This window comes from Salmo salar, chromosome 22 (assembly GCF_965601325.2).
Source record: "Salmo salar chromosome 22, fSalSal1, whole genome shotgun sequence".
Classification (NCBI taxonomy): Eukaryota; Metazoa; Chordata; class Actinopteri; order Salmoniformes; family Salmonidae; genus Salmo; species Salmo salar.
Window position 1 is genome coordinate 3,794,049 of NC_138312.1, and position 11,286 is coordinate 3,805,334.

Genomic DNA, 11,286 nt, shown 5'->3' on the forward strand with positions numbered 1-11,286 from the left:
GAGAGGGAGACAGAGCCAATGACGAAGACGCAGGAACCTCCGGATCCGACTTGATTTGGAAGCCACCAAGGACGAAGGCGCCAGAATCTCTAGATCCAGGGCGACAAAGCTGTTTCTGGTCTGTGTCAGCTCTGGGCTCAACATCTCCATGGAGAACCCCGTTGCCAGAGGACGCCTTCTTCAACTTCCACGGCGAGTGACGTACCTCCATGGCTCATTGGTTGGGTCGAGATCAGCTCCGTTCTCCAGGGAACCTAGCACCGGCCAGTCGGCTGTGGTGAGCGACACAGTGGCAAAACCAGACCAGCACTTCATGGCTACAGACGTGAGTGCTACGAGTCGGTAGTCATTTAGGCAGGTTACCTTAGTGTTCTTGGGCACAGGGACTATGGTGGTCTGCTTAAAATATGTTGGTATTAAAGACTCGGACAGGGAGAGGTTGAAAATGTCAATGAAGACACCTGCCAGTTCGCAGTACACATCCTGGTAATCCGTCTGGCCCTGCGGCCTTGTGAATGTTGACCTGTTTAACCTGTTAGGGCTAGGGGGCAGTATTGACATGGCCGGATAAAAAACGTACCCGATTTAATCTGGTTACTACTCCTGCCCAGTAACTAGAATATGCATATAATTATTGGCTTTGGATAGAAAACACCCTAAAGTTTCTAAAACTGTTTGAATGGTGTCTGTGAGTATAACAGAACTCATATGGCAGGCCAAAACCTGAGAAGATTCCATGCAGGAAGTGGCCTGTCTGACAAGTTGTGTTTCATCTTGGCTCTTTTTATTGAAGACTGAGGATCTTTGCTATAACGTGACACTTCCTATGGCTCCCATAGGCTCTCAGAGCCCGGGAAAAAGCTGAACGATATCGAGGCAGCCTCTGGCTGAAACACTTTATCGCGTTTGGCAAGTGGCCGATCAGAGTACTATGGGCTTAGGCGCGTGCCCGAGTCGACCCCATGCTTTATTTTCTTTCGTCTGTTTACCTAAACGCAGATTCCCGGTCGGAATATTATCGCTTTTTTATGAGAAAAATGGCATAAAAATTAATTTTAAACAGCGGGAGACATGCTTCGAAGTACGGTAATGGAATATTTAGAAATTTGTTGTCACGAATTGCGCCATGCTCGTCACCCTTATTTACCCTTTCGGATAGTGTCTTGAACGCACGAACAAAACGCCGCTTTTTGGATATAACAATGGATTATTTTGAACCAAACCAACATTTGTTATTGAAGTAGAAGTCCTGGGAGTGCATTCTGACGAAGACAGCAAAGGTAATAACATTTTTCTTGTATTGTATTGTATAACATAATGTCCTAGGGTTGTCATCTGATGAAGATCATCAAAGGTTAGTGCTACATTTAGCTGTGGTTTGGGTTTATGTGACATTATATGCTAGCTTGAAAAATGGGTGTCTGATTATTTCTGGCTGGGTACTCTGCTGACATAATCTAATGTTTTGCTTTCGTTGTAAAGCGTTTTTGAAATCGGACAGTGTGGTTAGATTAAGGAGAGTCTTGTCTTTAAAATGATGTAAAATAGTCATATGTTTGAAAAATTGAAGTTTTTGCATTTTTGAGGAATTTGAATAACGCGCCACGGGATTACACTGGCTGTTGAGTAGGTGGGATGCAAGCGTCCCACCTAGCCCATAGAGGTTAAAGGTCTTACTCACATCGGCTGCAGAGAGCGTGATCACCCAGTCTTCCAGGACAGCTGTCGCTCTCATGCATGTTTCAGCGTTATTTGTCTCGAAGTGAGCATAGAAGTAGTTTATCTCGTCTGGTAGGCTCGTGTCACTGGGCAGCTCTCGGCTGTGATTCCCTTTGTAGTCTGTAATGGTTTGCAAGCCCTGCCACATCCGACAATCGTCAGAGCCAGTGTAGTACGATTCGATAGTCGATTAGTCCTGTATTGACGCTTTGCCTATTTGATGGTTCGTCGGAGGGCATAGCAGGATTTCTTATAAGCTTCCAGGTTAGAGTCCCGCTCTTTGAAAGCGGCAGCTCTAGCCTTTAGCTCAGTGCGATGCTGCCTGTAAATCAATGGCTTCTGGTAGGGATATGTACATACAGTCACTGTGGGGACGACGTCATCGATGCACTTATTGATGAAGCCAATGACTGATGTGGTGTAGTCCTCAATGCCATCGGAGGAATCCCGGAACATATTCCAGTCTGTGCTAGCAAAATAGTATTGCAGCTTAGCATCTGCTTCCTCTGACCACTTTTTTATTGATCTAGTCACTGGTGCTTCCTGCTTAAAGTTTTTGCTTGTAAGCAGGAATCAGGAGTATAGAATTATGGTCAGATTTGCCAAATGGAGGGTAAGGGAGAACTTTGTATGCGTCTCTGTGTGAGGAGTATAAGTGGTCCAGAGTTATTTTTCCTCTGGTTGCACATTTAACATGCTGATAGAAATTTGGTTAAAAGGATTTAAAGAATTATAGATTTACATCTCTTGAACGCAATCAACTTGCCAGATTTAAAAATAACCTTACTGGGAAATCACACTTTGCAATAATCTGAGCACTGCGCCCAGAAAAATACGCGTTGCGATACAGACTAGTCGTCATGTTGGGGAGATCTAAAATCGAAAATACTATGTAAATAATCCATTACCTTTGATTCTCTTCATCAGATGTCACTTCCAGGTATCACAGGTCCATAACGAATGTAGTTTTGTTCAAAAAAGCTCATAATTTATGTCCAAAAATCTCCGTCTTGTTAGCACATGATCTAAGCCCGCCGGACTTCACTTCATGAACGATGGGAAAAAATATATTTACGTTTGTTCAAACATGTCAAACGTTGTATAGCATAAATCATTAGGGCCTTTTTTAACCAGAACATGAATAATATTCAAGGTGGACGAATGCATTCTCTTTTATAACGTATTGGAACGAGGGTACCCAACATGAAGTCGCGCGCCAGGTGTCTAATGGGACATCATCGTTCCATGGCTCTTGTTCGGTCAGATCTCCCTCCAGAAGACTCAAAACACTTTGTAAAGGCTGGTGACATCTAGTGGAAGCAATAGGAAGTGCCAAAATATTCCTCAGCCCCTGTGTTTTTCAATGGCATAGGTTTAAAGGTAATACAACCCATCAGGTATCCACTTCCTGTCAGAAAATGTCTCAGGGTTTTGCCTGCCAAATGAGTTCTGTTATACTCAGACACCATTCAAACAGTTTTAGAAACTTTAGAGTGTTTTCTATCCATATATAATAAGTATATGCATATTCTAGTTACTGGGTAGGATTAGTAACCAGATTAAATCGGGTACATTTTTTTTATCCAGCCGTGCAAATACTGCCCCCTAGCCCTAACAGGTTTTAACACACATCCATTAAGAAAATTACTGTAAAACTGTTAAATCCCCTTGGATTGGTGAGGAATTGAAAAATTGTATGGTTGAGAAGGATGAGACAAAAGGTATGGCAATTAAGTCTGGCAGCCCAACTGATTGGCAAACATGGTGCCAAATTAAGAAATCATGTGACTAAAATAATTAAGAAGAGAAAGAAACTACTCTCTGAAACAAAGATAAATTATATAAAAAATTATAGTACGAAGCTTTGGGGCACCTTAAATGACATTTTGGGGAAAAAAGCCAACGGCTCCTTCATTCATTGAATCAGATGGCTCACTCATCACAAAGCCCACTGATATTGCAAACTACTAGACGTTTTCATCGGCAAGATAAGCAAGCTTAGGGATGCCACCTACAAACGCTGACACTACACATCCAAATTATGAAAGACGAGAATTGTATTCCGTAAAGTCAGTGTGGAAGAGGTGAAAAAATTATTGTTGTCTATCAACAATGACAAGCCATCGGGGTCTGACAATCTGGATGGAAAATTACTGAGGATAAGAGCAGACAATATTGCCACTCCTATTTGCCACATCTTCAATTTAAGCCTACTAGAGAGTGTGTACCCTCAGGCCTGGAGGGAAGCTAAAGTCATTCCGCTACCCAAAATAGGTAAAACCCCCTTTACTGGCTCAAATAGCTGACCAATAAGCCTGTTACCAACCCTTAGTAAACTTCTGAAAAAAATTGTGTTTGACCAGATACAATGCTATTTCACAGTAAACAAATTGACAACAGAATTTCAGCATGCTTATAGGGAAGGACACTTAACAAGCACGGCACTTACACAAATGACTGACGATTGGCTGAGAGAACTTGATGATAAAATGATTGTGGGGGCTGTCTTAGACTTCAGTGCAGCTTTTGACATTTTCAATCATAGTCTGCTGCTGGAAAAAGTTGTGTGTTATGGCTTTACACCCCCAGCTATAATGTGGATACAAAGTTACTTGTCTATCAGAACACATAGAGGGTGTTCTTTAATGGAAGCTTCTCAAATATAATCCCGTTAGAATCAGGAATTCCCCAGGGCAGCTGTTTAGGCCCCTTGTTTTTTCAATTTTTACTAAAGACATGCCACTGACTTTGAGTAAAGCCAGAGTTTCTATGTATGCGGATGACTCAACACTATACAAGTCAGCTACTACAGCAACTGAAATTACTGCAATACTCAACAAAGAGCTGCAGTTAGTTTCAGAGTGGGTGGCAAGGAATAAGTTAGCCTAAATATTTCTTAACCTCTATGGGCTAGGTGGGACGCTAGCGTGCCACCCGTGGTGCACTCCATCAACAGCAGGTGCATTTCAAGAGCGGCAAATTTGAATCCAAATAAATGTCAAAATTCAAATTTTTCAAAAATACAACTATTTTACACCATTTGAAAGATAAACATCTCCTTAATCTAACCACGTTTTACGATTTCAAAAAGGTTTTACGGCGAAAGCATAATTTTAGAGTATGTTAGGACAGTACATTTACAAGAGTTGTGTGTAATGTTTTGTCAAGTCAAAGACAGGGTCACCAAAACCATAAAACCAGCTAAAATGATGCACTAACCTTTTACAATCTCCATCAGATGACACTCCTAGGACATTATGTTAGACAATGCATGCATTTTTAGTTCTATCAAGTTCATATTTATATCCAAAAACAGCGTTTTACTATGGCATTGATGTTGAGGAAATCGTTTCCCTCCAATAACCGGCAGTCAAGTCAGCGTCACAAATTAAATAATTAAAATTAGAAAATATTGGTAAAATATTATATTGTCATTTAAAGAATTATAGATTTACATCTCTTGAACGCAAGCAACTTGCCAGATTTAAAAATAACCTTACTGGGAAATCACACTTTGCAATAATCTGAGCACTGCGCCCAGAAAAATACGCGTTGCGATACAGACTAGACGTCATGTTGGGGAGATCTAAAATCGAAAATACTATGTAAATAATCCATTACCTTTGATTCTCTTCATCAGATGTCACTTCCAGGTATCACAGGTCCATAACGAATGTAGTTTTGTTCAAAAAAGCTCATCATTTATGTCCAAAAATCTCCGTCTTGTTAGCACATGATCTAAGCCAGCCGGACTTCTCGTCATGAACGAGGGGAAAAAATATATTTACGTTCGTTCAAACATGTCAAACGTTGTATAGCATAAATCATTAGGGCCTTTTTTAACCAGAACATGAATAATATTCAAGGTGGACGAATGCATACTCTTTTATAACGTATTGGAACGAGGGTACCCAACATGAACTCGCGCTCCAGGTGTCTAATGGGACATCATCGTTCCATGGCTCTTGTTCGATCAGATCTCCCTCCAGAAGACTCAAAACACTTTGTAAAGGCTGGTGACATCTAGTGGAAGCAATAGGAAGTGCCAAAATATTCCTCAGCCCCTGTGTTTTTCAATGGGATAGGTTTAAAGTCAATACAACACATCAGGTATCCACTTCCTGTCAGAAAATGTCTCAGGGTTTTGCCTGCCAAATGAGTTCTGTTATACTCACAGACACCATTCAAACAGTTTTAGAAACTTTAGAGTGTTTTCTATCCATATATAATAAGTATATGCATATTCTAGTTACTGGGTAGGATTAGTAACCAGATTAAATCGGGTAAAAAATTTTTATCCAGACGTGCAAATGCTGCCCCCTAGCCCTAACAGGTTAAACTAAAGCATTGTATTTGGAACAAAACCCTCACTAAACCCTAAATCTCAACTAAATGTTATAATAAATAATGTGGAATTTGAACAAGTTGAGATGACTAAACTGTTTGGAGTAACCCTAGACTGTAAACTGTCATGGTCAAAACATATGATGCAGTAGTAGCTAAGATAGGGAGAAGTCTGTCTTTAATAAAGCGATGCTCTGCCTTCTTAACACTATCAACAAGGCAGGTCCTACAGGCCCTGGTTTTGTCGCACCTTGGCTGCTGTTCAATCGTGTGGACTTCACAGCAAGCGGTACCAGAACGCCAAGACTAGGTCCAAGAGTCTTCTAAACAGCTTCTACCCCCAAGCCATAAGACTCCTGAACAACTAGTCAAATGGCTAGCCAAATGGCTACCCAGACTATTTGACCACACTGTGTTCTTACTTTGGTGAGTAAAACTCATGCTACCTACCCTTTAACAATAAACTGGTCTTAAATACATCTAAAACAAAAGCACTGTATTTGGTTCAAAGTATTCTCTTAGACCCAAACCTCAAATGGAGTTGTGTATAAAGGGTGTGACCATTAAACAAGATGAAGAAGCTGAACTCCTAGGAGTAACATATCATGGTCAAGTCATATTGACAATGTTGTAGTGAAGATGGGGAGAGTTATGTCTGTTATAAAAAGATATTCTGCATTTTTGATACAAAGATCAACTACAGTAGTTGTTCAGGCTCTGGTCTTTTCCCATCTTGATTACTGTCCGGTAATATGGTCAGGTGCCGAAAAGAAAGACCTTGCAAAGCTGCAGTTTGCTCAAAGGAAAGCAGCACACCTTGCCCTTAACTACACACACAGAACTAACATCAACAGCATGCATGAACCCATGAATGTCATTTACTGCACTACAGGAAAACCAATGAGAACTACGACGTCATCAGAACGCAACGTATGTTGAATGCTGAACGAGAGAGCTCGGTTTTTGTTTTTGGAAAGTTGTGACAGTGTTTCCTTGTAAAGTTTGACTTCATATACTCTTTGATTTTGGATCCCGCAGATCAGTTGGGCTCAGTTGCTCCACAGCCGACTGGTTACTCACGATAAACGTTCACAAAAAGCATAACAATTATTTTAAGAATTATAGATACAGAACTCCTCTATGCACTCGATATGTCCGATTTTAAAATAGCTTTTCGGTGAAAGCACATTTTGCAATATTCTCAGTAGATAGCCCGGCATCACAGGGCTAGCTATTTAGACACCCAGCAGGTTTAGCACTCATCAAAGTCAGATTTACTATAAGAAAAATGTTATTACCTTTGTTGTCTTCGTCAGAATGCACTCCCAGGACTTCTACTTCAATAACAAATGTTGGTTTGGTCCAAAATAATCCATCGTTATATCCAAACAGCGGAGTTTTGTTCGTGCGTTCAAGACACTATCCTAAAGGCTAAATAAGGGTGACGAGCATGGCGCAATTCGTGACAAAAGAATTCTAAATATTCCATTACCGTACTTCGAAGCATGTCAACCGCTGTTTAAAATCAATTTTTATGCCATTTTTCTCATAAGAAAGCGGTAATATTCCAACCGGGAATCTGCGTTTAGATAAACAGACAAAGGAAAACAAAGCATTCGGTCGAAGCGGGCGCGCGCCTAAGCCCATAGTACTCTGAGTGGCCACTTGCCAAAAGCGATAAAGTGTTTCAGCCAGAGCCTGCCTCGATATCGTTCAACGTTTTCCCGGGCTCTGAAACCCTATGGAAGACTTAGGAAGTGTCACGTTATTGCACTGATCCTGATTCTTCAATAAAGAGCCAAGATGAAACACTACTTCTCAGACAGGCCACTTCCTGCTTGAAATCTTCTCAGGTTTTGGCCTGCCATAGGAGTTCTGTTATACTCACAGACACCATTCAAACAGTTTTAGAAACTTTAGGGTGTTTTCTATCCAAAGCCAATAATTATATGCATATTCTAGTTACTGGGCAGGAGTAGTAACCAGATTAAATCGGGTACGTGTTTTATCCAGCCGTGTCAATACTGCCCCCTAGCCCTAACAGGTTAAAATAAAGTAAGATGAACCCAACTCACGCTGCGCCTTGGTCTTCCTTTAACGACGGATGTTACAGAACTTCCCACCAAAAGAAGACCAAGCAGCGGGGTAAGGAGCTATCTCGAGTCATGGACTTGGGAGGAGATTTTGGACGGACAGGGACCCTGGAGACAAGCTGGGCGATATGAGGCAAGGCAACAAAGCAGGCATGAGAGGCAGCCCCCCAAAAAATCTTTGGGGGGGCCCACGGGGAGATTGGCGGAGTCAGGCGCTGGACCTGAACCAACTCCCCGTGGTTAGCGGAGGCAGCGTGGTACTGGTCAGGCACCGTGTTAAGCGGTAAAGCGCACGGGGTCTCCAGTACACGCTCATAGCCCGGTATATTACATCCCAGCCCCCCCGCAAGTGCCATGCGAGAGTGGGCATCCAGTCAGGGCGGAGTGTGCCAGCCCAGCGCGTCTAGTCTCCAGCACGCCGTTTCGGCCCAGGGTATCCTGCGCCGGCTCTGCGTGCTGTGTCTCCGGGTCGCTGGGAGGGCTCAGTTTGGCCTATGCCTGCGCTCCTCCCGTGCCGGGCGAAAGTGGGCATTCAGCCTGGAAGAGTGGTGGCAAGCCTACGCACCAGATCTCCAGTGCTCCCCCACAGCCCGTTCTATCCTGTGCCTCCTCCACAGACCAGCCCTCCAGTATGTCCTGTTCCTGCTCTCCTCACTAGCCTGGGGGTGCGTGTTACTAGTCTGGTGCCTCCAAAGCCAGTCCCACGCATCAGGCCTCCAGTGCGCCTGTCCAGTCCAGTACGTCCTGTTCCTGCTCCTCACACTAGCTCTGTGGTGCGTGTTACTAGTCTGGCGCCTCCAAAGTCAGCCCCACGCATCAGGCTTCCAGTGCACATTCCCCGTCCAGAGCTTCCAGCGACAGTTCCCCGTCCAGAGCTTCCGGTGACAGTTCCCCGTCCAGAGCTTCCGGTGACAGTTCCCCGTCCAGAGCTTCCGGTGACAGTTCCACGTCCAGAGCTTCCGGCGACAGTTTACAGTCCAGAACCGACAGAGACGGCCTACAGTCCGGAACCGACAGAGACGGCCTACAGTCCGGAACCGACAGAGACGGCCTACAGTCCGGAACCGACAGAGACGGCCTACAGTCGGGAACCGACAGAGACGGCCTAGAGTCTGGAACCGACAGAGACGGCCTAGAGTCTGGAACCGACAGAGATGGCCTAGAGTCCGGAACCGACAGAGACGGCCTAGAGTCCGGAACCGACAGAGACGGCCTAGAGTCCGGAACCGACAGAGACGCCCTCCAGTCCGGAGCCCCAGAGTCGCCGTCCAGTCCGGAGCCCCCAGAGTCGCCCTCCAGTCCGGAGCCCCCAGAGTCGCCCTCCACTCCGGAGCCCCCAGAGTCGCCCTCCACTCCGGAGCCCCCAGAGTCGCCCTCCAGTCCGGAGCTCCCAGAGTCGCCCTCCAGTCCGGAGCTCCCAGAGTCGCCCTCCAGTCCGGAGCTCCCAGAGTCGCCCTCCAGTCCGGAGCTCCCAGAGTCGCCCTCCAGTCCGGAGCTCCCAGAGTCGCCCTCCAGTCCGGAGCTCCCAGAGTCGCCCTCCAGTCCCGAGCTCCCAGAGTCGCCCTCCAGTCCGGAGCTCCCAGAGTCGCTCTCCAGTCTGGGGCCCGCTGCGAGGGTCCCCAGTCCGGGGTCAGTGGCGAGGGACCCCGCTCTAGAGGCGCCACCAAAGTGGGGTGAGCCAGTGGTGGAGCGGGGTCTGCGTACCGCCCCTGAGCCGCCACCGCGGATAGATGCCCACTAGGACCCTCCCCTATAGGTTTAGGTTTTGGGGCCGTAGTCCGCACTTTTGGGGGGGGGGGGGTACTGTCACGCCCTGACCTTAGAGTTCCTTTTTATGTCTCTATTTTGGTTTGTCAGGGCGTGAGTTGGGGTGGGCATTCTATGTTCCCTATCTATGTTTTGGATTTCTTTGGTTTTTGCCTGGTATGGTTCTCAATCAGGGACAGCTGTCTATCATTGTCTCTGATTGGGAGCCATACTTAGGTAGCCCTTTTTCCATCTGTCTTTTGTGAGAAGTTGTCTTTGCGTTGCATGTGTTTGCACGCATAGCTTTTCGTTCGTTGTATCGTTTATTGTTTTGCTGGTTCACGTTTAAAATAAAGTAAGATGAACTCACGCTGCGCCTTGGTCTCCCTTTAACGACGGACGTTACAACTGTATCATCAAAGGTATTATCTAAGTGAATTTCAGAGATTGTCAGAATTTGAATGTCTTGTTACAAGCAAGTTATTGACTTCATGAAACTTCTTTCTTAGGGTAGATACGTTAATATGGGCATTTTTTGCACTTTTCTGGGTTGCTTGATTGTTTTTAATGCTTTACTGGGAAGCTTATCTGAAGAAATGTTATTTATATTGGAGCTGCACACAGTGGACTTTCTTCTAGGGCACACTGCCTCAGTGTTAAACACGGTTGACAAAATTTTACGAACTGACTTGTTGGAAAGGTGGCATCCTATGACGGTGCCACGTTGAAAGTCACAGCTCTTCAGTAAGGCCATTCTACTGCCAATGTTTGTCTATGAAGATTTCATGGCTGTGTGCTCTATTTTATATAACTGTTAGCAACTGGTGTGGCTGAAATAGCCGAATCTACACATTTGAAGGGGTGTCCACATACACTATATATACAAAAGTATCTAAAACCGCTTTGGCCGTATAGCATCAAACTCATTCAAGTCTCGAAGAGCATAAAAAAAACGTCCATATACTGCATTTACTTAGCATGTATCTAGAACATGTACATGATTGATTAGAACCTTAGTTAACCCATTCAGACTTATTATCCCTTTGAGCAATCAGGATTTACTATTGACTTTATGGCAAGGCTTTGTGAGAACTCGGCATGTATCCTATAGTATAATGAGCACTCTATGAACGGTGAACCAATACTACAGGACCATCAGTAACATTTGCGCTGGGTCCACTATCTATCTGATAGAATGAGTCAATTGTGCTGGAAAAGTCATATAATTTACTAATACATTTATACTAATTTATTAATAAAATATAATTTACTTTCTTCCTGTCAAATGGGCTCAAATGAAGAGGCCTGTGAGGAGAGAGCTAACCTGAAGAGTGGTGATAGGTGTGTTCTTCTAACCCATCTATTTTGCATTAAATTGATTATA